The sequence below is a fragment of the Papio anubis genome, chromosome 3 (assembly GCF_008728515.1).
Source record: "Papio anubis isolate 15944 chromosome 3, Panubis1.0, whole genome shotgun sequence".
Classification (NCBI taxonomy): domain Eukaryota; kingdom Metazoa; phylum Chordata; class Mammalia; order Primates; family Cercopithecidae; genus Papio; species Papio anubis.
This window is the reverse complement of record NC_044978.1, coordinates 65,000,581-65,014,459: the sequence shown is the minus strand read 5'-3', so window position 1 is coordinate 65,014,459 and position 13,879 is coordinate 65,000,581. Positions and strand designations below refer to the sequence as shown.

Genomic DNA, 13,879 nt, shown 5'->3' with positions numbered 1-13,879 from the left:
GAAGTAGTTTTCTTAATAAGAACACAAAGCAGGAAATACAGAGGAGGTTGGGGAGAGGGAAAACAAAATTTTTGCAGTAGCATGCGATCCATTTTAACCCTTATTTCCCTGATGCTAAACATTCCATAATGTACCTCTGTAATTTCACATTGAAGAATTAGTTCATAGTATAAACTTCTTTCTAAAATAAACAATTCCTTTTTCTAATGAAAACATTTTGTTTAGGTCTACATATCAATGAAAGCTTTCTTCATGTGTTTAATCAAATGATTTAAAAAGGGTCCATCATAATGTGGACGAGCTAATGTGAAAGGCTCCTATGTCCAGGGATCTTTTTAATACTCCAAGGTGTTTTTTTTTTTTTTTTTTTTTTTTTTTTTTTTTTTTTTTTTTTTTTTAGCAGCACAGAATTTAGTATACAGCACCTCTGCTTAAATATTTAACATAATAGTCAAATATAAGTATGAAAATTAGTATGAAATGTGTATGGTGTTTCCTTTTCTGAAATTGTATCAGACTCACTGGGGCAGTACTTACATATTTATCCTAGCTTGAAAAGATGCCTTTTCATAAAGGAACCTTTTACAATGAGTATTCCATCTCCCTTTGCAAAATGTATTTGAGTGTGAATAGGAACTTTCAAACAATCTAAATAGATTTTTCCTTCCATATGCCTCAGGAATGCTGCAGGAACTGTTTGTCCATGGCAGTGGTTCTTAAACACGCTGGTCTCAGGACCCTTTGCACTTTTAAAAATTACTAAAGATGCTCAAAGAATTTTGTTTATGTGGATTATATCTATCAATATTTAATTAAAACAGAAATAGTAATTTAAGAATAACAATAACAAATCCTCTCCATGTGAACATAAATAATATATTTTTGTGGGAAATATATTTTCCAAAACAAACCAGAAAACTTGGCAAGAATAGTGACATGCTTTTACATGTTTACAAATCCTTTTAAATGTCTGTATTAACAGAGGACAGCTAGTTTCTTACATCTGCTTCTGCATTGGATCTATTGAGATACATTATTTGGGTTGAAATATATAAAGAAAATACAGGCTCACATAGGTTTTTAGTTGGAAAAGGGAGGTAATATTTTAAGTCTTTTCAGATTTTTCATGTATTCTTCCTTGACACTTCATCAAAATTTGACAAGCAGTAGTTTCTTAAGGTTTAGTTGCACTATGAAATCCGTAAACATATCAATCAATATTTTGAACTCTATTAAATTAAAATCCATTGGTTTAACGTGTACTTTGAATAGATATTTTATCAGGTGTGATTTTGTAAAATCATTCATTGGTCATACAGAAAAGTCACTAACTTATAGATCCTCCTCATGTTGACACCTTTCATTATGCAGTTATCTTTAAAAATTGTTAATCTTTAGGTATTAGAAGCTGTGGAGCTCATAGTGGTGGATACAAGATTTCTGAAATTCTAATTGAATGTTTTCACTGGCAACAAATACTGTCAGATGTTTTCTTTGAGGTGACAGGTTCATTTTATTTATTTTTGAGAAATGGCAGAGAAACATTGATCAAACAAATATTGAAGTCCAAGGTAAACGGAACTATTGTTATGAGTGCATAGAGTTTCCAAGTGAATGCATGTTGTCTGTTCCAGAAAGGAAATGAGAATGTTTCCTATCTGAAGTCTGACTGCCTGGGTTCAAATGATCATTCTTGTGATAGTGAGTAAATTGTTTAAACTATAAGCTTCCCTATATACAAAATGAGAAAGATAGCTGTAACTTACATCTGAGTGTTACAATAAGGATTGGCTGATTAAACCATGACATGTATAGACTAGTTCTTGGCATAGAGTAAGGACTTAATAAGTACCTGCTCTTATCACTAATATTGATGTTATTATCATCATGGACTAAAGGAATAAAGACAAAGAGTTGTCAGATGAAGAATTCACTATATGATAGCTTTTGTTTAAGACAGTCAATCAGAGTCTAACTACTTCAAAAATAACTTAAGTACATTACTCTCGAAAAAAGAAAAAAATGTAAAGAAGAATTTCTGATACCTAGGATCTTATGATTAGAAGCAGAAGAGGAGTGTATTTTTTTGTCATCTCTCTGAGTTAGTCCCAGTACATTTGAATCTTATGTGTAACTTGTTGGTTGTATCCCTAAATAAAAATACAGAGTTAGTCCCAGTACATTTGAATCTTATGTGTAACTTGTTGGTTGTATCCCTAAATAAAAATACAGAGTTAGTCCCAGTACATTTGAATCTTATGTGTAACTTGTTGGTTGTATCCCTAAATAAAAATGCAGAGCTTATATTTCTGTAATTCTTCTAAGTGTATGAAATTTTTCCCTAGAATAAAAATAATAGAAAAGCACAATTAATAGGTAGTAAGCCCGGTAAGACTGCCAAAGCAAAGCTAATGCAAGCTTTCTGGAATCTGTTCTACAATCGCCAAACATGTCTTATATCCTCAGAAGTTTAGCTGAATAATCCTTCCTTATCCTGGCCTGAACTAAAACCTGGCTCTTCTCAGATTTATCAGAATCTGTCACTTGTTCCCCAGAACAACTATGAATACATGGATCAATTTGCAGTCATACAATGCTTATGATTAATTATCCAAGTCTCATAGTATCAATGAAATAGACAATGATTATTGATCTATTTGACTGAGTTTTTTAAAATGTTGTGGAAAATGGGTAATGTCCATAATCATATGGTGGCTAAAACAGAAGAAAGTTGGTTGAAGGTGAGCAATACCGGTAAAACAGCTACCATGTACCAGATATTGTTTTAAGTGACTCACATATATTGCTACTACTAGTAAGTAGGTACTACTGATTTTTCTCACCTTAAGAATTAGGGAGCTGAGTCCGAGAAAGATTGTATAATGACCTAAGGTTTTAGAAGAACGAAAATGTCAGGATTATAAAATATGATTAGAATTATATACCTTATGGATAATCTTTCTGTAGTTCAAATTTCTGCTACTGTAATGGGATCAAGGCTATAATAGATTTTTGTTTTTACATTCGAATATGCATGATCTAAACATTCAAACAGAAATTAATAATTCCTATATTGTAATGGCTTCACAGTACCCCAAAACAGAAATGTCACTGCTTTTTACTCTTGGCAGTCTTCTTCCCACCAAGAACTTAAAGTTTCCTTTGTTTGGTTAAAATCATCAGAGTGTGATCCATGTGGGTTCTTCAAGACATGCTCACCTACTAAAACCTATCAGTCTGTAGACTGTTTCCAAGAAGATATTTTACAGGTAAATGTAAAACCTCATCGCTTTGTCAATCTTATGAACTCTTGCAGAATTCGGTTTTACACAGCCTTCTCACCTGACTGACTTTTCTACTTACTCCTTGCTGGAACAGAGTTGGGCCATCCCTCAGTCAGCAATAACACTGTACTTCCAGCAGCCTCCCAGACCCTAATCGAATTTTCTCTCACCTTTTGAATCTCTAACAGAACTATTTTATTAGGCATCTCTCTTTCAAACTTTTGACTCACTCTGGACAAACTCTCTTCAGGAGCTGCTCTTGGTTTTCAAATTTTTGCTGACATTGTAATGGTTATAAAAGAGAAGCCTCTTACTACATACTACAGTGCTTTAACCTTAATAAAAACAGACTAATTTCTGAAATCTAGGTTTCCATTTAAATATACCATCCTCCGGAAAATGGAGTTGCCAGTAAAACTAGATAAGCTAAATATCTTTGGTCATATGTTGACAGTGTTCATGCCGAGCAAGCTTTCTCTTCCTCTGTTTTTTATGTAAATACAATATTTAAATAGTCATTACATTTTCTTAATGTGGGGAGGTAAGCCTATGACTGTGGTAGGAGTTTCTTCATGAACCTCTAGAATTTAGCAAAGCAGTTGATGTATATAAATCAATTTTCAAACTTATACAATCCTTAATATGCCTAAAATCTGATCATTTATGGGGAAATTATTGGCTCATATGTATTATCTCTTTTCTGTCAAATCATAGTGAGGAACTGTTTATTTCCATTTCTTGATCTTTGCACTACATTAGTTAATATGATAAGATTATTGGGGAGTTCAAATGATAGTATTAAGTAGTGACTAAAATATTGCACATATGAAAATCTACAATTAAAGTTTAGATATACTGTCCTTCAGTTTAGTAAAAGCTATCTTCTCACCTCTGCCCTTTTACAAGGCATAAATTACCGTTATATGTGAAGGTTCTATAGGATAGTAGCTGGGAGCCCAAGAGTCAATTAAAATAATCTGAAATTGGATACCAGGAGTGTGAAATCTGGAAAAACTACAGTTAAAAATTTTTCTATTTATTTGTTTTTTGAAGAAAATTAAATTTGAACCTAGAAAATATAATATGAACAGCTAACACATAGCAAATTAGAAAATGTTAGAAGAAGAGTTAGCACATGAGCAGTGTGAAATAATTATTTCTAGTGCTATCTGTAAACCTAGGAATTCAGGCATTCATAAAAGGAAAAATAATAAATTGAACTTCATCACAATTAAGAATTTTGTTCTTTGAAAGACCTTGTTAAGACAATGAAAGAAAAGCCACAGGCTGAAAGAAAATAGATGTCAATCAATATTTCTGATGAAGTATTTATATTCAGAATATATATAGAACTCTCAAATCTCAATAATAACAAAATAAAAAATTGTATTAAAATGAGCCATAACATCTGAAAGGCAGATAATTTATGTCAATGGCAAACAGCCTCATGAAATAATGTTTAACGTCATTAGTCATTAGGGAAATGCAGATAAAAGCCGCAATGACACATGATTATACACCTATGAGAATTACAAACGAAGAGAAAGAAAGACATTGACATTACTAAGTGTACTGGGAAAAATGAAGAGCATTGCACTGCTTTTTGGGATGCAAAATTTTAGCTAAGAGTTTGCCACTTTAGCAAGGACTTGCACAGTTTCTTTTAAAGTTAAACGTGCCATTATCATATTACCTAGTAATTCTATTCTTGAATATTTACAGTACGGTCAAAACTTATGTTCACATAAAAATCTGTATGTGAATGTTTATAGCAGTTTTATTTGTAATTGCCCAAAGTGAGAACACCCTAAATATCCTTCAACTGGTGAATGAATAAACTGTGGTGCATCCATATAATGTGACACTGCTCAGCAGTAAAAAAGAACAAATTATTAATACTTGAAACAACATGGATGGATCCCAAATGCATTATACTAAAGAAAGAAGCCAGACTCAAAAGGCTACATGTTATATAATTACATCTACGTGACATTCTGGGTAAGGCAAAGCTATGTAGACATAAAAGGAATTAGTGGGTAAAGAAGCAAGAGGGAAATTGTGGAGTGAATGGAATTTTTTTATCTTGATTTTAGTGATGATTGCATGGCTGTATGTGTTTATTAAAAATCAGGGAACTGTATGTTAAAAAGGGTAAATTTTACTGTATGTAAATTACACCTTAATTTTAAAAAACAGAAAAAGAAACCTGAGTCACCATTACCAAACCCTAACGCACAGAACAATCTAAACAAATCTAATAGTACTTTTTAAAAATTATCAAAACCCATTATTCCATGGTCTTCTGTTATATAAAACTAGAAAACTTAGAAAACTAGTCTAGTTTTTCTAGGCGTGGTGGCTTCACGCCTGTAATCCCAGCACTTTGGGAGGCTGAGGAGAGCGGATCACGAGGTCAGGAGATTGAGACCATCTTGGCTAACATGGTGAAACCCCATCTCTATTAAAAAATTTTTAAACAATTAGCTGGGCGTGGTGGCGGGCGCCTGTAGTCCCAGCTACTCGGGAGGCTGAGGCAGGAGAATGGCGTGAACCCAGGAGGCAGAGCTTGCAGTAAGCCAAGATCGCAGCACTGCACTCCAGCCTGGGCAACAGAGCGAGACTCCATCTCAAAAAAAAAAAAAAAAGAAAAAGAAAGAAAAAGAAAACTAATTTAAGATTCTGGGATAAAAGCTGTTCACCTGCTTTAAACACCATTAATAAGATTATAAAAAACAATAATAAATACTAAATTAACTTCTGATTGAACAGCACTTTTTCAGAAAAACAACTGTTTTCAAAGATTTATCTTTAAAGGTAAAAGTGTCCCTTGACAGGAAATATTTACAGTGAGGTCAGATGACTCCCACTTGGAATCCTTTTTAGCAACCTATAATCTTGTATTAGCATGGAAGTTCCCCTCCATACTTTTTCAAAATGGTTCAAGCAAATGGTTATGTCAATCTGATGTTCAAAGAGTTTAATTAGAAGTAAAAAACTTAAGTTGGCCTATACCAATTAAATATGCATTCTTTATTGTGCTGCTTATTGTTCCACTGTGTTATGAAAAGATCATAAAATAATATTGCTGTAACTTCTTTTTTAAAAGTGAGAATATACGCATACAGAACTTTAATTGTAGGGGGGGACAATGGAGAAATTAAAAGAAAATTTTAGATTAAACCTTCACCAAATCTTCACAATTCTTTTCTATCTGGCACAAAAGTAGTTTTAACCACTATTTTCATTTTTAACTTTTTAATCAAGTATTCTGGTGTTGTACAGATACAATATAATTCAAAAAAATAACAGAACATTTTAGATCAAACAGTTGAAAAGGAATGCTTACTTTGACTCCACTTATCTGTATAATCAAGATAAATTTCTCATAAAGACAGGTTGAGAAATTATGCTATAGAAACAGGAAATTGGTTTATAACCTTTGTTTTATTTTTTATTTATAATAAAAAACACAAAAATATTTAAGCTATGAGTCATGGGTTTAATCCCTTATCCATTAAAAATAGGAACAATTATGTGAAAGGTACTGGTTGAATAGCCATAAGAAAGCTAAGCCTGACAGCTCTTTATTTAGGAACAAATAGATATTTTATGATTTACAAGAGAAATCTCTCTCTTTCTCTCTCTCTCTCTCTCTCTCTCTCTCTCTCTCTCTCTCTCTCACACACACACACACACACACACCCCTTACGTACAACTTTTTAAAGTTAAATTATGATTATAATAAAGTACATTGAATTCTTCTACCGATATTTGTTTCCAGATTTGAAGTAGCACAAACTAACATCTATGCTTAGGCCTGCTAGCTTTGGAAGGAAAAAAGGTTCGTTCACAAGACATATCTTTTAGAAAGACAGAATAAACAGGGCCTATAAGTACACGGGCAGTGATAGATATTGGAGCTGTATAGGAGCTGAGACAGCACCAAGAATTCATGAAAAACTTTGTGTGATTTATCTTTCAGTTAGAAAAATAGTATACCATTGCTAATTTGAATGTTCAACCCTTACAAATCTTATGTTGAACTTTAATCCTCATTGTGACAGTGTTGGGAAGTGGGGTGTAGTGGGAGGTGTTTGTGTCATGGGCGCAGGTCCTACAGGAATAGATTTATGCCCGCTCTGGACGAGGGAGTGAGTGAATTATGAATATTTTAGTTCCTTTGGGAGTTGGTTATTTAAAAAACAAAACAAAACCAAAAAAAAAAACAAAGCCTGGCACTTCCCTTTCTCTCTTGCTTCCTCTCCTACCATGTGATCTATGCACATGCCAGCTCCCCTTTGCCTTTCACCATTTGTGGAAGCAGCCTGAAGCTTTCACCAGATACCTGATGTTCTTTTTTTCTTTTCTTTTTTTTTTTTTTTTTTTTGAGACGGAGTCTCGCTCTGTCGCCCAGGCTGGAGTGCAGTGGCTGGATGGATCTCAGCTCACTGCAAGCTCTGCCTCCCGGGTTCACGCCATTCTCCTGCCTCAGCCTCCCGAGTAGCTGGGACTACAGGCGCCCACCACCTCGCCCGGCTAGTTTTTTTTGTATTTTTTTAGTAGAGACGGGGTTTCACCATGTTAGCCAGGATGGTCTCGATCTTCTGACCTCGTGATCCGCCCGTCTCGGCCTCCCAAAGTGCTGGGATTACAGGCTTGAGCCACCGCACCCGGCCTACCTGATCTTCTTCATAAATTACCCAGCCTCAGTTATTCACTTACAGCAACACTAAATGAACTAAGGCAACCATCTAACCAGAGACTTCAAATAACCAAGTAGAATTAAGCAAGACAACTGAAACCATGTACTACAAACACGGTAGTAAAGCTAGTTTAAACCTTTATGTGTACACACACACACAAGTACACACACACACACACATGTGTGTATATATATATAGATATATATATATGCCTAAAATACCTCACTGGTGATAGTTTTTCTTCAACGACCAATGAATAACGTGTTAAAAATATCAGAGTAAAGTAGTTTTGTTTTAATCTGAAGGGATTTCTAGCTTTTTTCTATCAATTTTTAAAACAATATAAGAAAAATAAAAGTATCTCATCATTCTTGGTACAGTCCCAGCTCCTGTGCAACTTCATTATCTATCACTGCCTAAAGAATGTCAGGTTATATGGAAAATAAACTGAATGGTATATGGATTGGCATTTATTTGTTTTTTGCCTTCTCTGAAGCAAATCCCATAAGCAATAGATTATCAATAAGAGAATTTGCCTGGTCATTAGTACCAAAAAACTTTTGGTTTTTATTAGTCACCATGCATGTATTCTTCTCAGAAGCAGAATTATTCCTATAATCTTATCTTTTTTTCCCTTGACCAACTGTGTATTTTCAGTCTTTTTTGTAATTTCCACTGCAATAAAGATAGGAGAAATTGAGAGGCTATTCTTTCTGATCCACAACAGTGAGGATTTTGGTTAAATCATCTTCAGTATTTCAAAAAGCCCAGAGGCATTTGCCAGCATTCTTGGATACCTAATGGAGATAGTAATCTTTTTATTTTTTGGCTGAAATTATATTAACTGAGAGTGGTTGTCATAATGATAGAAGACTAGATTGATAGTAAAAAGATTTGTCTTTGAAAAAGAAAAATGAGGGAACAAAGTTTAATCAAATGAGGCATTTTATTAGGTAGGCCAGATTCTTCAACATATGGAGTATATGTGGGAAAACATAATAATAAAAGGGTCATTGATGGTAAAAAGTTTGGGAACTATATACTAAACTGTCTTTTCTTCCCAAATGTTGAGAATGTTTTTAATGTTGAATGGGGAGAGTTAAGAAAGAAAATGTCAAACATCTCCATCTTCTTTATTTCAACAGGTTTATATAGAACTGTAGCCTGTAGTAATTTTTGTAAAAATGTGCATTAAATTGTTAAATAAAACGTGGCAAAGTTAGCAAAGGGTTTAATTGTTCTAGTTATTTTCAAAGCTTTTGGGTAAAAATTGGGTGGTTCAATTGTATGTATGGTATGTATTGTGCCATTTTGTAAGATTCACGTAAGTCAGGAATGTCATTAATCAGCTTACCTAAAACGCTTATTTTAAATGCAAATATAAGAGTGTTTAACTCAAATACAGAATTACTGAAATTATAGAACTCGTATTTAGTAGCTCATACATGTATATCTATTTTGTTTTTACCAGGAGAGTACAAATGCTGCACAAAACTTACTGCTTTCATTTCATTTCTTGATATGGGCATATTCTACATATTCTATCAACACTCTTGACCTTTGGCTTACTAATGAATACAACTAGATTAAAAGAAAACGGAACTATGGGCTGCCTATGTTTCTCTTTCCTTCTAAGTCACATTTTCATGGCAGTGTTGGCTAATACAATGAAGTAACAGGAATAACAAATAATATAAAATTTCTTGGTTGATTGTGTTTCTTGGTATGTCGTTGTCTGCTTTCTGTATTTCAAGCAAGTTGAAACTTTTTATATTTTAGTTAGTCTTTTCATATTTTCCATTTATCTTTTTAATACATTTAATTTTTTCTACCTCCTAAACCATATGGAATATAATCATAATAACTGTTTCAACATACTTGTCTATTTTTTCTATCATTTGCATCATTCCTGAGTCATTTTTTGTTAGATTTTCTGTTCTTTATAGGTTATATTTCCCTGATTCTTCACATGCTGAGTAATTTTTATTTTAAATACCAGATATTGTGAGTTTCACTTGTTTTGGCTTTATAATATTTTTGTATTCTTACGATTTTTTTTTATTTCTTGAGCTTTGTGCTGAGTCACAGTTGTTTTAAAATTTTGATCCCTTTAAATCATGCTTTTAAGCTCTGTTAGGCGGGACAATAGCTTCATTTATTTTAAGGTTTTCCCACTACTGAGCCAAGACCCTTTTTACTCTTAACGGATACCTGTGAATTTTAAGCCTTTTTTATTCTAGCTGTCAGGAGAAATCACTATTCTTGGTTCTGTTTGAGCTATGGCTACTTTTCCTTAAAATTCTTTTGGGTGACTCTCTCTTTGGCCTCAGAGAGTTTTCTCACATGCATGGGTTGATGACTATTCAACTGAATACTCAAGGGGGACCCTCTGCAGATCTCTGAGGTTTTCTCTTCATGTCCTCTCTCATCTGGTATTCTGCCCTATAAACTCTAGGCACATGGAAATTCCTACTTATCTCTACTGGCTTTTCCCTCTCTATCCTATGGCTTGGAAACTTTCTCTAGGCAGTAAGCTGGGACAGTCATAGGACTTATGCCATTTATGTTCCAACTCTCAGAGATCACTGCCCTTCTTTTTATAATATCTAATGTCTTAAGTACTGTTGTTTCATATGTGTTGTCTGGTATTTTAGTTACCTCAAGCAGGAGGGTAAATCAACTCCCTACTACTCCATCTTAACTGGAAGCAGAAGTAAGGTAATCTTGACTCTAATTTAAAGATCAATTTTTGTTGTTTCTTAATTTTCTAATAAATATATGTAAAAATTTGAAATTATGTTGATCATGTCTTAAGCTTGCCAGAATTAACTGGCATTAACATAAAATTTTATAATTATTATTTCCACTCTGTGTCTTGTTCTTCCTTGTTGAAATTCCCCTAAAGTCTTATTACTCAGACTGGTGGGCTGACTAAAAGCATTGGTATCACTAGAGAGTGCATTTGAATCTCAGAGGTAAGACAGAATCTCAGGCTCCACTCAGACCTACTGTCTTAGTCAGTTCGTGTTGCTATATCAAAATACCACAGACTGAGTACATTATAAAAAAATAGAACTTTTTTTTCATGGTTCTGGAGGCTGGGAAGTCCAAGATCAAGGATGTGGCAGATTGGGTGTCTAGTGAAGTTTGCTCTCAGCTTCCAAAATGGCAACTTGTTGCTGCATCCTCCAGAGGGTAGAAACATTGTGTCACATGGAAGAAAGAGCAGAAAGGAGGAAAAATGGGGCAAACTCCCTCCATTGAGTGGTTTTTTGTTTTGTTTTGTTTTGTTTTGAGACAGAGTCTCACTCTGTCCCCCAGGCTGGAGTGCAGTGGCACTATCTCGGCTCACTGCAAGCTCCACCTCCCGGGTTCATGCCATTCTCCTGCCTCAACCTCTCAAGTAGCTGGGACTACAGGCACCCACCACCATGCCTGGCTAATTTTTTTTTTTTTTTTTTTTTTTTTTTTTTTGGTATTTTTAGTAGAGACGGGGTTTCACCGTGTTAGCCAGGATGGTCTTGATCTCCTGACCTCATGATCTGCCCACCTAGGCCTCTCAAAGTGCTGGGATTACAGGCGTGAGCCACTGTGCCTGGCCAATTAAGAGTTTTTATAATCAGTTAATCTAATTCATGAGGGTGGGACCCTTATAAGTCAATTATCTCCTGATGGCCATACCTCTTAATGTTGCTGCACTAGAGAGGACAAAACATTTAAATAATTGCACCTACTGAATAAAAGTCTTCATTTTAACAAATCCCCAGGTTAAACGTGTGAATTTTAAAAAGCAGTGCACTATGTGGTATTTCTAAAGAAAGAACCTCCACCTCATTTTTAGTTTCCTAGTGGGAAATCATAGTCAAAGTTAAGGATCTTAACCTTGCTTGTACACCAGGGCATTCTTCTTGGTGATATAGCCATTATGCATTTGCATCCCTGCTCTGTCAATTTCTAGATATGTGAATTTGGATATGATAGTTTTTAGTCTGTTTTTTCATCCACAAAGTAGAACTAATGCCACCAACTTTATAGTAATGTTATAAAAGTAAAATCAAATATTACATTTAGTATCTGGTACATAATAACTTCTAAGCAAATGGTAATTATGAATATCATTGGATTATTAGGCTGTAAGTTTCTGGAAGGAAAGAGTCATGTCAAGTTTCTTTCTATTCCCTCCAAATCTAAAAAAGTAGATACTTAATAAAGGTTGGCTGACTGATTGATTGCAGTGACATTTGAGTACTTCTCCAGGTAATTAAGAAATGAAATTGAAGTTAATAAACTACCTCAAATGAGTAGATTATATGACTCATTGAGCAGTCATAATCATTGAAGGAGAAAATAGACCCTCTCTACTTCATTCACGTTTAAGAGCAGAGTATGTTGAACCCATTGATTTTCAATGTTCATTAAGATAATTTCATATAAAGTTAGTTTCTCCTACTTCTTATTCCATTTTAAACAACAAAGATAATGCCTTACTAAGATATCTGTATTACATACTCCTGCAAGGTCTAGTTGAAGGTGCAATGGTCCCCATTGCTGTGCTGCAATTCACTTTAATCATATTCTTCAAAATGATATTTTTTGGAGAAATAACAACTCAAATAAGGAAAAAAAGAAATTTCAGCCCAATGCATCATTATTAACTGCGTTGTTCTTTAAATACAACGATATGATTGCCTTGCAATTTCCAAGATATCAATTTTAAGATTTTATTTCTACATAACCTCCTCTGCCTAATTTTGATAAAATATTGTAGCTAACCTACCAATGCTCTTTCCGATTATTTCTCTTTTAAAATATAGAGGAATAATTTTTGAAAAATTATGGAATGCTCCATAAGCCTCAGTTTCCAAATCCAGTGGACTAAAATAATTATTACAACAAAATTAAGAGAATAATCTAGCAAATGGCCATTTTATGTCAGAAATGAAAAAATTTATGCATTATTCAAAAGCAATTACAAAATAATTTCCCAAAAGTATCAAAATAATTTTTAAAATGAAACTAATCTTTAATGCTGTATTCTAAATGTAAACACCATTATTAAATTATTTTAAGGTTATAATATACAGGTTTATTTGAAATATAGAAAAACATTGTATCATTGTATCTTCTAATTAATACTAGGAATTTTTTTCTTTCATCTGAGAATTTATTACCTTTGAGAAAGGAAGATAAAATCTAGATATAAAATGTATGATCTTTAAAGGAAATAATTGGTAATTAAAAACTAACAAGTTTTTATATGACAATATACTCTTCCATAAATGTGAACATCATGTGACCCAAATGATTTAAGTGAGTAAGATTTTAAAGAAACAAATAAGATACCATTGGGGTATAAGTTTGTGGTTAAAAGTATGGGCACAGAAGTCAGACTTTCCAATCTTAATTCTAATGCCTTTATCAACAAGTTCTGGCACTTTTGGAATTAAAAAAAAAAAAATCTTCTGTTCCTTAGTTAATTCATTTGTGAAAGTGAAGACAATGACAATAATGTTTTTCTCACTTTGTTGTTATAATCACTAATGGATTGCTATTTGAAAAGAATTTTGACCAATGACAAGAACACAGCACACACAAGATAAATAGTACTAGTAAATGCTATTATTACCAAACATAATATTCTCCCTGTACTGAAAACGATCACTTTGATTTTATAAGAATGTACTTACATTCCTCATGATATCAGTGGAATACTCCAATTGATAGATAAATAGTCTTAAATCTCAGTAAAATTTCAGAATATTTAACAGTGTGATTAGAAATGTAAAAAGAGTAATTCTGAAGGTGGGCAACTTGGATAATGATTAAAGACACAGTTTTTAGAGTCTGACAGACTGAGTATAGCTGTATTCATTAGCTGGATAGCTTTGGTCA

At 33.5% G+C, this 13,879-nt stretch overlaps 1 long non-coding RNA gene across 1 annotated transcript in view; it reads right to left on the bottom strand.

Moving 5' to 3' along the window:
- Positions 1–348: 348 nt before the first annotated feature.
- Positions 349–13,879, bottom strand: part of LOC103884618 — a 28,652-nt gene continuing 15,121 nt past the window's right edge. Inside the window, exon 2 of the long non-coding RNA XR_002522196.2 lies at positions 349–2,887. This is a non-coding gene — a long non-coding RNA (uncharacterized LOC103884618). The remainder of the gene's footprint in view (positions 2,888–13,879) is intronic.